This window comes from Arachis stenosperma, chromosome 9, assembly GCF_014773155.1.
Source record: "Arachis stenosperma cultivar V10309 chromosome 9, arast.V10309.gnm1.PFL2, whole genome shotgun sequence".
Classification (NCBI taxonomy): Eukaryota; Viridiplantae; Streptophyta; class Magnoliopsida; order Fabales; family Fabaceae; genus Arachis; species Arachis stenosperma.
The window spans coordinates 104,283,660-104,298,699 of NC_080385.1; the positions used below are offsets into that span (position 1 = coordinate 104,283,660).

Sequence of the window (15,040 nt, forward strand, 5' to 3'; positions counted from 1 at the left end):
TTGTCCATACTCGAACAATCCCCAGCAACGGCGCCAAAAACTTGGTGGACGAAATTGTGATCCTCAAAGTTGGTCTCTTTGTATTTGTATGAAATCAAAAATACCCCAAAGAGATCATGGTGTGATGAATTGGGATCTTAATAATCCTTGGTGTGATCATAACTCCGTTCAACTTAACCAGCAAGTGTAATGGGTCATCCAAGTAATACCTTACATGAGTAAGGGTCGATTCCACAGAGATTGTTGGTATGAAGCAAGCTATGGTCACCTTGTAAATCTCAGTTAGGCAGATTAAATTGGTTTATGATGAGTAAAATTAATAATAAACAGAAAATAAAATAGGATAGAAATACTTATGTATATTAATGGTGGGAATTTCAGATAGGCGTGTGGAGATGCTAGAATCCTCTCGAATCTCTACTTTCTTATCACATTCATCCAATCTTTCTTACTCCTTTCCATGGCAAGCTGTAGGTAGGGCATCACCATCATCAATGGCTACTTTTAATCCTCTCGGGAAAATGTCCTATGCGCTGTCACTGCACGGCTAATCGTCTGGAGGCATCACCCTTGTTGATAGCTACATCCCATCCTCTCAATGAAAATGGTCCAAATGCTCTGTCACAGCACGGCTAATCATCTGTCGGTTCTCAATCAGGTTGGAGTAGAATCCCTTGATTCTTTTGCGTTTGTCATCACACCCAGCCTTCAGGAGTTTGAAGCTCGTCACAGTCATTCAATACCGGAATCCTACTCGGAATACCACAGACAAGGTTAGACTTTCCGGATTTTCGGGATCCTACTCGGAATACCACAGACAAGGTTAGACTTTCCGGATCCCCATGAATGCCGCCATCTATCTAGCTTATACCACGAAGATTCTGTTGGGGAATCTAAGAGATATGTGCCCAGCCTAAAGTAGAACGGAAGTGGTTGTCAGTCACGCGCGTTCATAGGTGAGAATGATGATGAGTGTCACGGATCATCACATTCATCAAGTTGAAGTGCAACATATATATTGGAATAAGAATAAAAGAGAATTGAATAAAAAGTAATAGTAATTGTATTGAAACTTGAGGTACAGTAGAGCTCCACACCCTTAATCTATGGTGTGCAGAAACTCCACTGTTGAAAATACATAAGTGAAAGGTTCAGGCATGGCCGAATGGCCAGCCCCCATGAAGATGATCAAAAGACCGAATGGTCAAGAGATAAGACGTCTAATACAATAGTAACTTATCCTATTTATACTAGACTAGCTACTAGGGTTTATATGAGTAAGTAATTGATGCATAAATCCACTTCTGGAGCCCACTTGGTGTATGCTTGGGCTGAGCTTCATCTATCCACGAGCTGAGGCTTTTCTTGGAGTTGAACGCCGAGTTATAGCATGTTTCTGGCGTTCAACTCCGGGTTATGACGTGTTTCTGGCGTTTAACTCCAGACAGCAGCATGTACTTGGCGTTGAGCGCCATTTTACATCATCAATTCCCGAATAAAGTATGGACTATTATATATTTCTGGAAAGCTCTGAATGTCTACTTTCCAACGCCGTTGAGAGCGCGCCATTTTGAGTTCTGTAGTTCCAGAAAATCCATTTTGAGTGCAGGGAGGTCAGAATCCAACAGCATCAGTAGTCCTTTTGTCAGCCTTTTTCAGAGTTTTGCTCAAGTCCCTCAATTTCAGCCAGAAATTACCTGAAATCACAGAAAAACACACAAACTCATAGTAAAGTCCAGAAATGTGAATTTAACATAAAAACTAATGAAAACATCCCTAAAAGTAGCTTGAACTTACTAAAAACTACCTAAAAACAATGCCAAAAAGCGTATAAATTATCCGCTCATCATCTAGCATTTGCAAATGTATAGGAGGCCAGTACTCTCCTCTGTTGTGGGTTATTGTTGGCCCCTCCTTTTGGATGATTGGGATTAGATGGATCTCCTTCCATCTCTTGGAATTCTTCTTCTTCTTCTGACTCTTCTTCTCCAACAACAGCCTTCCCTCTAGCTAAGAACAAGAAACACACAGAACCAGTAAACCAGTGAAACTTCAATCTATTGCTAGAATGAAGTTTTGGTTAGCTTAGACAAATAGTCAAACAGTTAATATGTTAGTTAAGAACAAAAGAAAAAAAATTCTTAATCTAGATCTCCACTTCACTTAATCATTGTCAATCTATTTCAATCCCCGGCAACGGCGCCAAAAACTTGATGTGTGGAAAACGATCCAATCCAAAACTCACCGGCAAGTGTACCGGGTCGCATCAAGTAATAAAACTCACGGGAGTGAGGTCGATCCCACATGGATTGAAGGATTGAGCAATTTTAGTTTAGTGGTTGATTTAGTCAAGCGATTCAAGTATTGGTTGAGTGATTTTGTATCCAACAGTAAGTAAATAGCAGAAAATGTAAAGGGAGAGGGATGAATTGCAGAAATTAAAGAGAACTGAAAGTAAAAAAAAAACTGAATCTTAAAGAACAAGAAATTAAATGACTGAAACTTAAAGTGCAAGAAATGTAAATTGCAGTAACTTAAAGTGCAAGAAATATAAATTTCTTGAATGGAAAAGGGATTTGAGGACTGGGAATTCAGAATTTAAGCAAGGAAAATTAAATTTGCAACAATTATCAAAGCAAAAGATGAATTGAAATTTACTAGATCTCAGACAGAAATGGAAATTTGATTGCAGCAGTGGTTCAACAGAAGAACCAAAAAGATAAAATCAGATCTCAGGACTCCAGAGACTAGATATCAGAGTCTAGATCTCAATTGCCTTCTTAGATCCAAGTTCACAAAGCAATTAACGAGAAATTAAAGATTGCAGCAGTAAAGGAAATGGAATTGAACTCAATTATGTAGAAGGGGAATTAAAGAGATCTTAAATGGAGATTGAGACAGAAGTTCCTAAATTCTTCACACTCAAGATTCAATCAAAACCCAGTAAAGAAAACAAAAGATCAGAGGTAGAAGAAATGAATTCTCTCCTCCAATTGCAAAAAACAGAAAATGGAAATTCAGCTCTCAAGTTGACTAAGGATGAAAATTAAAATCAAAGTAAGCTCTCAAAAAAACTCTCTCTCTAATCCTAACTAACACCTATTTATACACTTTCTATTTTGGATCTAAGAATTTTGAGTGGGCTTTTTGATTTGGTGAAGAAATGAATTAAGTTGGATTTTTGAGTGAAATTCAGCCCATGTTGCTCCCAGGAGGTTGCTCTGCTCTTGTGGAGGGCAGAGCAGGGAAGCTTTGTGTAAGGATCCAACTAGCGTGCCAAATTTGGGAGGGGCATCAGGATGCTTCCCTGCCCTTGTGGAGGGCAGGGCAATGTTGTCATGGTGCGTCCAAGCTGCGCGCCCAAGCTCCCTTGCTGTGCGTGCTGGCCTTGCCAATTTGTGTGCCATGCACCAAGAAATGCTGCCCTGCCCTCCACAAGGGCAGGGCAGCGCAAGCTTTCCTTGTTCTTGCGTGAGGTCCCAAGTTCGAAACTTGCTGGATGGCTTTTGTTGCCCCTTTTTTCTTGGTTTTCTTGGTGCCAAGGTAGCGCCTAGTTTCTTGCTTCCTCAAGGTCTTGTGTTCTATCCTTGGAGGTTGAAAACAAGCTCATTTTGGCTTGTTTTCCTTCCTTTTGAACGCTACTCCCTTCCCTCTTGAGCTTGGTTCGAAACCCATGGATGGCACTTGAAGAACAATTTCCTTGAATTTTTCCATGAGGAGCCTGAAACTGTCTTGAGGAGGGCAGGGCAGAGATTTTCCTTCTCCCATTTCTTGGCCTAGAATTGTGCTCCACCCTCAAGGAGGGCAGGGCAGTGAAGCCTTGAATGCTTGGTTCATTGTTGTGCTCCCTTGGAGGGCAATGTGCTCTCGTGGAGGGCAATGTGGCTTCCTCCCTTCCATGCGCTACATTCTTTCCTTCCTTGGGCCACGCTTCCTTCTTTTCTTCTTTTCTTCACCTACAAATAATCAAAACAACCAATCAAAGTATCACTAAATTCACAAGGTTTATAAATCAATTAAAAATCAATTAAATTTAGCTTAAACCTTATGATTTAGCATCAATTAAATGGTGGTTGTTTGATTCAAATAAAACATGCAATTCCACTCTAAATTGCTTACTTAGGGTGCAAGAAAGTGCATAAAAACTAGTGAAACAAGTGAAATTAGCTTGAGAAATGGGTATATAATGACTTGTCATCAGGATGGTAGCCATTGACAACGGTGATCCACCAACATACAGCTTGCCATGGATGGGAGCACGCATGATTGAATGAAAACAATAGGAAAGCAAAGGTTCGGAAGCAACAAAGTATCTCCAAACGCTTATCTAAAATTCCCACCAATGAATTACATCAGTATCTTTATTTTAATTTAGGTTTTATTTATCTTTCAATCATCAAAACTCATAACCAATTGAATGCGCCTGACTAAGATTTACAGGATGACCATAGCTTGCTTCAAGTCGGCAATCTCCGTGGGATTGACCCTTACTCGCGTAAGGTTTTATTACTTGGACGACCCAGTGCACTTGCTGGTTAGTTGTACCAGAGTTGTGAAAAGTGTGATCACAATTCCGTGCACCAAGTTTTTGGCGCCATTGCTGGGGATTGTTTGAGTTTGGACAACTGACGGTTCATCTTGTTGCTTAGATTAGGTAACCTTCTTTCTTGTTTCAACCTTTATTTTGTTTTCAAAAAGTTTTTTAAAAAATTTAATAAAATCATAAAACAAAAAAAAATTTTGTGTTTCTTGTTTGAGTCTAATGTTAAATTTTAAGTTTGGTGTCAACTATATGTTTTTAATTTTTCTTAGATTTTCGAAAATTCATGCATTGTGTTCTTCTTTGATCTTCAAGTTGTTCTTGATGATTTTCCTTGTTTGATTTTTAATTTTTCTTGTTTTGTGTATTTTCTTGTTTTTCTGGTGCATTTTTGAATTGTTAGTGTCCCTAGTAGAAAAGTTCTTTAGTTTGGTGTCTTACATGTCTTTCTTTTCTTAAAAATTTTCAAAAATATGTTCTTAATGTTCATCATTATCTTCAAAATGTTCTTGGTGTTCATCTTAATATTCAAAGTGTCCTTGCATGCGTTATTTGTTTTGATCTTAAATTTTTATATTTTGTTTCATTTTGTTGTTTTTCTCTCTCCTCATTAAAAATTCAAAAATAAAAAAAAATATATTTTCCTTATTCTTCTCATAATTTTCGAAATTTTGAGTTGACTTGGTCAAAAATTTTTAAAATTTAGTTGTTTCATGTTAGTCAAGTCAAAATTTCAATTTAAAAACTTTATCTTACCAAAATCTTTTTCAAAATCAATTCTTTTTCATTTTTTATGATTTTCGAATTTCATTCTTAAAATTTTTCAAAATCTTTTTCATTTTTTTCTTTTAATGTTTTTGAAAATTTTAAAACCAATTTTTCAAAAATCTTTTTCTTAATTTTATTTCGTATTTTCGAAAATCCTTGCTAACAATTAATATTTTGATTCAAAAATTTCAAGTTTGTTACTTTCTTGTTAAGAAAGGTTCAATCTTTAAATTCTAGAATCATATCTTTTAGTTTCTTGTTAGTCAAGTCATCAACTTTAATTTTAAAAATCAAATCTTTTTAATTTCCTTTTCAATTCTTTTTCAAAATAAATTTCAATCATATCTTTTTAAAATTTTAATTTCAAAATCTTTTTCTAACTTCTTATCTTTTCAAAATTTATTTTCAAATCTTTTTCAACTAACTACTTAACTTGTTTGTTTTAATTTAAAAAAAAGTTTACTATTTCTTGTCTTTTTCAAAACCAGCTAACTACTTTTACACTTCTAATTTTTGAAAATCACTAACCACTTTTTCAAAAATCTTTTTAATTAACTAGTTGTTTTAAATTCTAATTTTATTTTATTTCTTTAATATTTTCAAAACTAACTTGATCAATTAAAATATTTTTCTTTTCCCTCTCCTTAAAATTCGAATACTCTTTCTCTCATCTCTTTTTATTTATTTTATTTAATTGTTAACATTTCTCTTCTACTCATTATTCGAACCCCTCTCTCTTCTCTCTGTTCAAATTACTCATCTCCTCTCTCTTCTCATTCTTCTATTCTTCCATTCTTATACTCACATAAAGGAATCTCTATACTGTGACATAGAGGATTCCACTACTCCCTTTATTCTCTTCTTTTTCATATGAGTAGGAACAAGGATAAGGATATTCTTGTTGAAGCTAATCCTGAACCTGTAAGGACTCTGAAGAGGAAGCTAAGAGAAGCTAAAGCACAACACTCCAGAGAGGACCTTACAGAAAATTTTGAAAAAGAAGCAGACATGGCAGCCGAATCCAACAACAATGCTAGAGATACAAGGAAGATGCTTAGTGACTATACTGCATCAACTTCCAACTTCTATGGAAGAAGCATCTCAATTCCTGCCATTGGAGCAAACAATTTTGATCTTAAGCCTCAATTAGTTTCTCTAATGCAGCAGAATTGCATGTTTCATGGACTTCCATCGGAAGATCCTCATCAATTCTTAGCTGAATTCTTGCAGATCTGTGATACTGTTAAGACCAATAGGGTTGATCCCGAGGTCTACAGACTTATGCTTTTTCCTTTTGCTGTAAGAGACAGAGCTAGGACATGGTTTGACTCACAACCTAGAGAAAGCCTGAACTCTTGGAACAAATTGGTCAATGCTTTCTTGGCCAAATTCTTTCCACCTCAAAAACTGAGCAAGCTTAAAGTGGACGTCCAAACCTTCAGATAGAAAGAAGGTGAATCCCTCTATGAAGCTTGGGAAATATACAAGCAATTGATCAGAAGGTATCCTTCTGACATGCTTTTAGAATGGAGCATCTTGGATATATTCTATGATGGTCTGTCTGAATTGTCCAAGATGTCATTGGGCCACTCTTCTGGTGGATCTCTTCATCTGAAGAGAACTCCTGCAGAAGCTTAAGAACTCATTGAGGTGGTTGCAAATAACCAGTTCATGTACACTTCTGAAAGAAATCCTATAAATAATGGGATGACTTAGAAGAAAGGAGTTCTTGAGATTGATACTCTGAATGCCATATTGGCTCAGAACAAAATATTGACTCAGCAAGTCAATATGATTTCTCAGAATCTGACTGGATTGCAAGCTGTATCCGGCAGTACTAAAGAAGCTTCCTCTGAAGGAGAAGCTTATGACCCTGAGAATTTTGCAATGGAAGAGGTGAATTACATGGGAAAATTCTATGCAAAAACCTATAATCCTTCATGGAGAAATCATCCAAATTTCTCATGGAAGGATTAACAGAAGCCTCAACAAGGCTTCAATAACAATAATGGTAGGAGAAATAGGTTTGGCAATAGCAAGCCTTTTCCATCATCTTCTCAGCAACAGACACATAATTCTGAGCAGAGCCTCTCTGGCTTAACAACCATAGTCTCTGATCTATCTAAAGCGACTCTCAGTTTCATGACTGAAACAAGATCCTCCATCAGAAATTTAGAGGCACAAGTGGGTCAGCTGAGTAAAAGAGTTACTGAAACTCCTTCTAGTACTCTCCCAAGCAATACAGAAAAGAATCCAAAGAGAGAGTGCAAAGTCATCAATATAACCAAAATGGCTGAACCTATAGAGGAGGAAAAGGCAGCGATTTCCAGTGAGGAAGACCTCAATGGACGTCCACTGACCACTAAAAAGTTCTCTAATGAGGAACCAAAGGAATCTAAGGCTCATACAGAGACCATAGAGATTCCACTGAACTTACTATTACCATTCATGAGCATTGATGAGTATTCTTCCTCCGAAAAAGATGAAGATATTGTTGAAGAGCAAGTTGCTCGGTATCTAGGAGAAATCATGAAGCTAAATGCCAAGTTATTTGGTAATGAGACTTGGGAGGATGAACCTCCATTGCTCATCAATGAACTGAATGCCTTGGTTCAGCAGAAATTACCTCAGAAGAAACCGGATCTCGGAAGGTTCTTAATACCTTGTACCATGGTCACCATGACCTTTGAGAAGGCTCTGTGTGACCTAGGGTCAGGTATAAACCTCATGCCACTCTCTGTAATGGAGAAACTAGGAATCTTTGAGGTACAAGCTGCAAGAATCTCACTAGAGATGGCAGACAAATCAATAAAACAGGCTTATGGACTTGTAGATGATGTCTTAGTGAAAGTTGAAGGCCTTTACATTCCTGCTGACTTCATAATCATAGACACTGAGAAGGATGAGGATGAATTCATCATCCTTGGAAGAACCTTCCTAGCCACAGCAAGGGCTGTGATTGATGTGGACAGAGGAGAGTTAGTCCTTCAATTGAATGAGGACTACCTTGTGTTTAAGGCTCAAGGATCTTCCTCTGTAAACATGGAGAAGAAGCATGAAAAGCTTCATCCAATTCTCTCATTACAGAGTCAAGCAGAGCCCCCACACTCAAACTCTAAGTTTGGTGTTGGGAGGCCACAATCGTGCTCTGAGCATCTGTGAAGCTCTGAAAGAGCTTACTGTCAAGCTATTGACATTAAAAAAGTGCTTATTGGGAGGCAACTGGTGGACAAAATTGTGATCACATCAATGTAGTATTCTTTGTTGTTGTATGGAATCATTATTATGGCACTTATGTGTGGACACAACTCCGTTCAACTAACCAGCAAGTGTACTAGGTCGTCCAAGTAATACCTTACGTGAGTAAGGGTCGATCCCACAGAGATTGTTGGTATGAAGCAAGCTATGGTCATCTTGTAAATCCCGGTCAGGAGGATAAAATTATGGAATTTAGAAAATCAAATATTATTAATAAAAATAAACAGAAAATAAAATAGGATAGAAATACTTATGTAAATCAATAGTGGAAATTTCAGATAGGCGTATGGAGATGCTATGTTCCTCTTGAAACTCTACTTCACTACTCACTCTTCCTTCAATCCTTCTTACTCCTTTCCATGGCAAGCTGTATGTAGGGCATCACTATCATCAATGGCTACTTTTAATCCTCTCGGGAAAATGGTCCTATGCTCTGTCACTGCACGGCTAATCGTCTGGAGGCATCACCCTTGGTTGATAGCTACATCCCATCCTCTCAGTGAAAATGGTCCAAATGCTCTGTCACAGCACGGCTAATCATCTGTCGATTCTCAATCAGGTTGGAATAGAATCCATTGATTCTTTTGCGTTTGTCACTAACGCCCAGCCTTCAGGAGTTTGAAGCTCGTCACAGTCATTCAATACTGGAATCCTACTCGGAATACCACAGACAAGGTTAGACCTTCCGGATTCCCAGGATCCTACTCGGAATACCACAGACAAGGTTAGACTTTCCGGATCCCCATGAATGCCGCTATCTATCTAGCTTATACCACGAAGATTCTGTTGGGGAATCTAAGAGATATGCGTTCGGCCTAAGGTAGAACGGAAGTGGTTGTCAATCACGCGCGTTCATAGGTGAGAATGATGATGAGTGTCACGGATCATCACATTCATCAAAGTTAAGTGTAACGTATATCTTGGAATAAGAATAAAAGAGAATTGAATAGAAGGTAATAATAATTGTATTGAAACTTGAGGTACAGCAGAGCTCCACACCCTTAATCTATGGTGTGCAGAAACTCCACCGTCGAAAATACATAAGTGAAAGGTTCAGGCATGGCCGAATGGCCAGCCTCCAAAACGTGATCACAGGATTCAAAATACAATCCAGGATGAGATTATGATAGTAAAAAGTTCTATTTATAATAAACTAGCTCCTAGGGTTTACATGAGTAAGTAATTGATGCTTAAATCCACTTCCGGGGCCCACTTGGTGTATGCTTGGGCTGAGCTTGATCAATCCACGAGCTGAGGCTTTTCTTGGAGTTGAACTCCAAGTTATGACGTGTTTTGGGCGTTCAACTCCGGATCATGACGTTTTTCTGGCGTTTAACTCCAGACAGCAGCATGTACTTGGCGTTCAACGCCAAGTTACGTCGTCAATTGCCAAATAAAGTATGGACTATTATATATTGCTGGAAAGCTCTGGATGTCTAATTTCTAACGCCGTTGAGAGCGCGCCATTTGGAGTTCTGTAGCTCCATAAAATCCATTTTGAGTGCAGGGAGGTCAGATTCCAACAACATCAGCAGTCCTTTTTGTCAGCCTTTTTCAGAGTTTTGCTCAAGTCCCTTAATTTCAGCCAGAAATTACCTGAAATCACAGAAAAACACACAAACTCATAGTAAAGTCCAGAAATGTGAATTTAACATAAAAACTAATGAAAACATCCCTAAAAGTAGCTTAAACTTAATAAAAACTACCTAAAAACAATGCCAAAAAGCGTATAAATTATCCGCTCATCACAACACCAAACTTAAATTGTTGCTTGTCCCCAAGCAACTGAAAATCAAATAGGATAAAAGAAGAGAATATACTATAAATTCCAGAATATCAATGAATATTAATTATAATTAGATGAGCGGGACTTGTAGGTTTTTGCTTCTGAACAGTTTTGGCATCTCACTTTTTCCTTTGAAGTTCTGAATGATTGGCTTCTTTAGGAACTTAGAATTTTGGATAGTGTTATTGACTTTCCTAGTTAAGCATGTTGATTCTTGAACACAGCTACTTATGAGTCTTGGCTGTGGCCCTAAGCACTTTGTTTTCCAGTATTACCACCGGATACATAAATGCCACAGACACATAACTGGGTGAACCTTTTCAGATTGTGACTTAGCTTTGCTAGAGTCCCCAGTTAGTGGTGTCCAGAGCTCTTAAGCACACTCTTTTTGCTTTGGATCACGACTTTAACCACTCAGTCTCAAGCTTTTCACTTGGACCTTCATGACACAAGCACATGGTTAGGGACAGCTTGATTTAGCCGCTTAGGCCTGGATTTTATTTCTTTGGGCCCTCCTATCCATTGATGCTCAAAGCCTTGGATCCTTTTTACCCTTGCCTTTTGGTTTTAAGGGCTATTGGCTTTTTCTGCTTGCTTTTTCTTTTTCTTTTTATTTTTTTTCGCCACTTTTTTTTTCGCAAGCTTTTGCTATTCACTGCTTTTTCTTGCTTCAAGAATCAATTTCATGATTTTTCAGATCATCAATAACATTTCTCTTTGTTCATCATTCTTTCAAGAGCCAACAATTTTAACATTCATAAACAACAAGATCAAAAGACATATGCACTGTTCAAGCATTCATTCAGAAAACAAAAAGTATTGTCACCACATCAATATAATTAAATTAAATTCAAGGATAAATTCGAAATTCATGTACTTCTTGTTCTTTTGAATTAAAACATTTTTCATTTAAGAGACGTGAAGGATTCATGGAATTATTCATAACTTTAAGACATAGTTACTAACTACTAATGATCATGAAGTAGAGACACAAAACATAGATAAATACAGCATAAAAACCGAAAAGCAGAAAGAAAGAAGAACAAGGAATGAATCCACCTGAGTGAGGGTGGCGCCTTCTTGAAGGTCCAATGGTGCTCTTTGAGCTCCTCTATGTCTCTTCCTTGCTTCTGTTGAATGATTCCTAGTAATTTTGGTGTTCCTACCCTTAGTTGCTTCCAATATTTGTGTGGAGGACAATTTATCTCCTGAGGTATCTCAGGGATCTCTTGATTTGCATCCACATGTTCTACCACTGAGCTATAAACCCTTTACATGAGTCTTTCCATCTCCCATGACTCAGAGGTGGAAGCTTTTGTCTTTCCTTTGAGGTTTCTCTGGTCTTAGGTGCCATTAATGGTAATGGAAAAGCAAAAAAGCTATGCTTTTACCACACCAAACTTAAAATATTGCTCGCCCTCGAGCAAGAGAAGAAAGAAGAGAAGAAGAAGAAGAAGAAGAAGAAAATGGAGGAGAGTGAGGGGAGATGGATTCGGCTATATGGGTGGGATTAGGTGGGAAAGAGAAGTTGAATTGTAAAGGTAGGTGCGGTGTATGGGGAAGAGTGGATAGATGTAGGTGGTGAATGAAAAACAGAAGGGATGACCATGAATGGAGAGAGAGAGAGGGCGAGGTAGGTGGGGATCCTGTGAGGTCCACAGATCCTGAGGTGTCAAGGAATTCCATCCCTGCACCAAATAGGCATGTAAAATGCCTTTGCATACCATTCTGGCGTTTAAACGCCGTGTGGTGCACATTCTGGGCGTTCAACGCCCATGTAAAGCATGTTTCTGGCGTTGAACGCCAGTTTCATGTTTGTTACTGGCGTTCAGTGCCAGCCTTTCTTCTCTAGGCACATTCCTGGCGTTCAGCGCCATAATGTTGATTGTTTCTGGCGTTCAGCGCCAGAATGATGCTCTGTTCTGGCGTTGAACGACGGCCAGATGCATCTTACTAGCGTTGAACGCCAGCCTGTGGTTCCTCCAGGGTGTGATTTTTTTCTTCTGCTGTTTTTGATTCTGTTTTTAATTTTTATGATTTTTTCGTGACTCCTCATGATCATGTACCTAATAAAACACAAAATAACAATAAAATAAAATAAAATAGAAATTAGATAAAAATTGGGTTGCCTCCCAACAAGCGCTTCTTTAATGTCACCAGCTTGACAGTGGCTCTCATGGAGCCACAAGGTGATCAGGTCAATGTTGTATAGTGCCAATACCAAACTTAGAGTTTGGATATGGGGGCTTAACACCAAACTTAGAGTTTGGTTGTGGCCTCACAACACCAAACTTAGAGTTTGACTGTGTGGGCTCTTCTTGACTCTGAACTGAGAGAAGCTCTTCATGCTTACTCTCTTTTGTCACAGAGGGATGGCCATGTGCCTTAAACACAAGGTAGTCCCCATTCAATTGAAGGACTAATTCACCTATGTTGACATCTATCACAGCTCCTGCTGTGGCTAGGAAAGGTCTTCCAAGGATGATGCAATCATCCTCTTCCTTCCTAGTGTCTAAGATTATGAAATCAGCAGGGATGTAAAGGCCTTTAACCTTTACTAGCACGTCCTCTACTAATCCATAAGCTTGTCTCAATGACTTGTCTGCCACTTGTAATGAGAACAAGGCAGGTTGTACCTCAATGATCCCCAGCTTCTCCATTACAGAGAGTGGCATAAGATTTATCCCTGACCCTAGATCACACAGAGCTTTTTCAAAGATCATGGTGCCTATGGTACAAGGTATTAAGAACTTGCCAGGATCTTGTTCCTTTTAAGGTAGAGTTTTCTGAATCCAAGTATCTAGTTCACTAATGAGCAAGGGAGGTTCACTTTCCCAAGTCTCATTACCAAACAACTTGGCATTCAGCTTCATGATAGCTCCTAAATATTGAGCAACTTGCTCTCCAGTCACATCTTCATCCTCTTCAGAGGATGAATAGTCTTCAGAGCTCATGAATGGCAGAAGGAGATTTAATGGAAACTCTATGGTCTCTATGTGAGCCTCAGATTCCTTTGGATCCTTAATAGGAAACTCCTTCTTGCTTGAGGGACGTCCTAGGAGGTCTTCCTCACTAGGATTTTCGTCCTCCTCCTCCCTTGTGCATTCGGCCATATTGACTATGTCAATGGCTTTGCATTCTCCTTTTAGATTCTCTTCTGTATTGCTTGGGAGAATACTGGGAGGAGTTTCAATGACTTTCTTACTCAGCTGGTCCACTTGTGCCTCCAGATTTCTGATGGAGGATCTTGTTTCACTCATGAAACTGAAAGTGGCCTTTGACAGATCAGAGACTATATTGGCTAAATTAGAAGTGTTTTGTTCAGAATTCTCTGTCTGTTGCTGAGAAGATGATGGATATGGCTTGCTATTGCTCAGCCTGTTGCGTCCACCATTGTTAAAACCTTGTTGAGGTTTTTGTTGATCCTTCCATGAGAAATTTGGATGATTTCTCCATGATGAGTTATAGGTGTTTCCATAAGGTTCACCCATGTAATTAACTTCTGCCATGGCAGGGTTCTCAGGATCATAAGCTTCTTCAGAAGCTGCCTCTCTAGTACTGTTGGATGCATGTTGCCATCCATTCAGATTTTGAGAGATCATGTTGACCTGTTGAGTCAACACTTTGTTCTGAGCCAATATGGCATTCAGAGCATCAATTTCAAGAACTCCTTTCTTCTGAGGTATCCCATTATTCACGGAATTCCTTTCAGAAGTGTACATGAATTGGTTGTTTGCAACCATATCAATGAGTTCTTGAGCCTCTTCAGGCGTTTTCTTTAGGTGAATAGATCCACCTGCAGAATGGTCCAATGACATTTTCGAAAATTCAGATAGACCATAATAGAATATATCTAATATGGTCCATTCTGAAAACATGTCAGATGGACATCTTTTGGTCTGCTGCTTGTATCTTTCCCAAGCTTCATAGAGGGATTCACCATCTTTTTGTTTGAAGGTTTGAACATCCACTCTCAGCTTGCTCAGCTTTTGAGGAGGAAAGAATTTATACAAGAAGTCAGTGACCAGCTTATCCCAGGAGTCCAGGCTATCTTTAGGTTGTGAATCTAACCATATTCTAGCTCTGTCTCTTACAGCAAAAGGGAAAAGTATGAGTCTGTAGACTTCAGGATCAACTCCATTCGTCTTTACAGTCTCACAGATCTGCAAGAACTCAGTTAGAAACTGATAAGGATCTTCAGATGGAAGTCCATAAAACTTGCAGTTTTGTTGCATTAAAGCAACTAGTTGAGGCTTCAGCTCAAAGTTGTTGGCTCCAATGGCAGGAATGGAGATGCTTCTTCCATCAAACTTGGACGTTGGCTTTGTGAAGTCACCAAGCATTCTCCTTGCATTATTATTATTATTTTCGGCAGCCATCTCCTTTTCTTGCTCGAAAATTTCTGAAAGGTTGTTTCTGGATTGTTGTAATTTAGTTTCTCTTAGTTTTCTTTTCAGAGTCCTTTCAGGTTCTGGATCAATTTCAACAAGAGTGCCTTTTTCCCTGTTCCTGCTCATATGAAAGAGAAGAAAACAAGAAAAGAAAGAGGAATCCTCTATGTCACAGTATAGAGATTACTTTATGTTAGTAGAAGAAGAAAGGGGAGAAGAATGTAGAAGAGGGGATTCGGATAATTAGATGGAGAGAGGTGAAGAGAAGTGTTAGTAATTAAATAATTAAATAGAATA

General features: G+C 38.6%; 1 non-coding gene across 1 annotated transcript; it reads left to right on the top strand.

The window, feature by feature from the left end:
* The first annotated feature begins 14,228 nt into the window (after window positions 1-14,228).
* On the top strand, window positions 14,229-14,332 carry LOC130952951 (small nucleolar RNA R71). Its single transcript, XR_009075125.1, has one exon. It is a non-coding gene; the product is annotated as a small nucleolar RNA R71 (small nucleolar RNA).
* The last annotated feature ends 708 nt before the right edge of the window (window positions 14,333-15,040 follow it).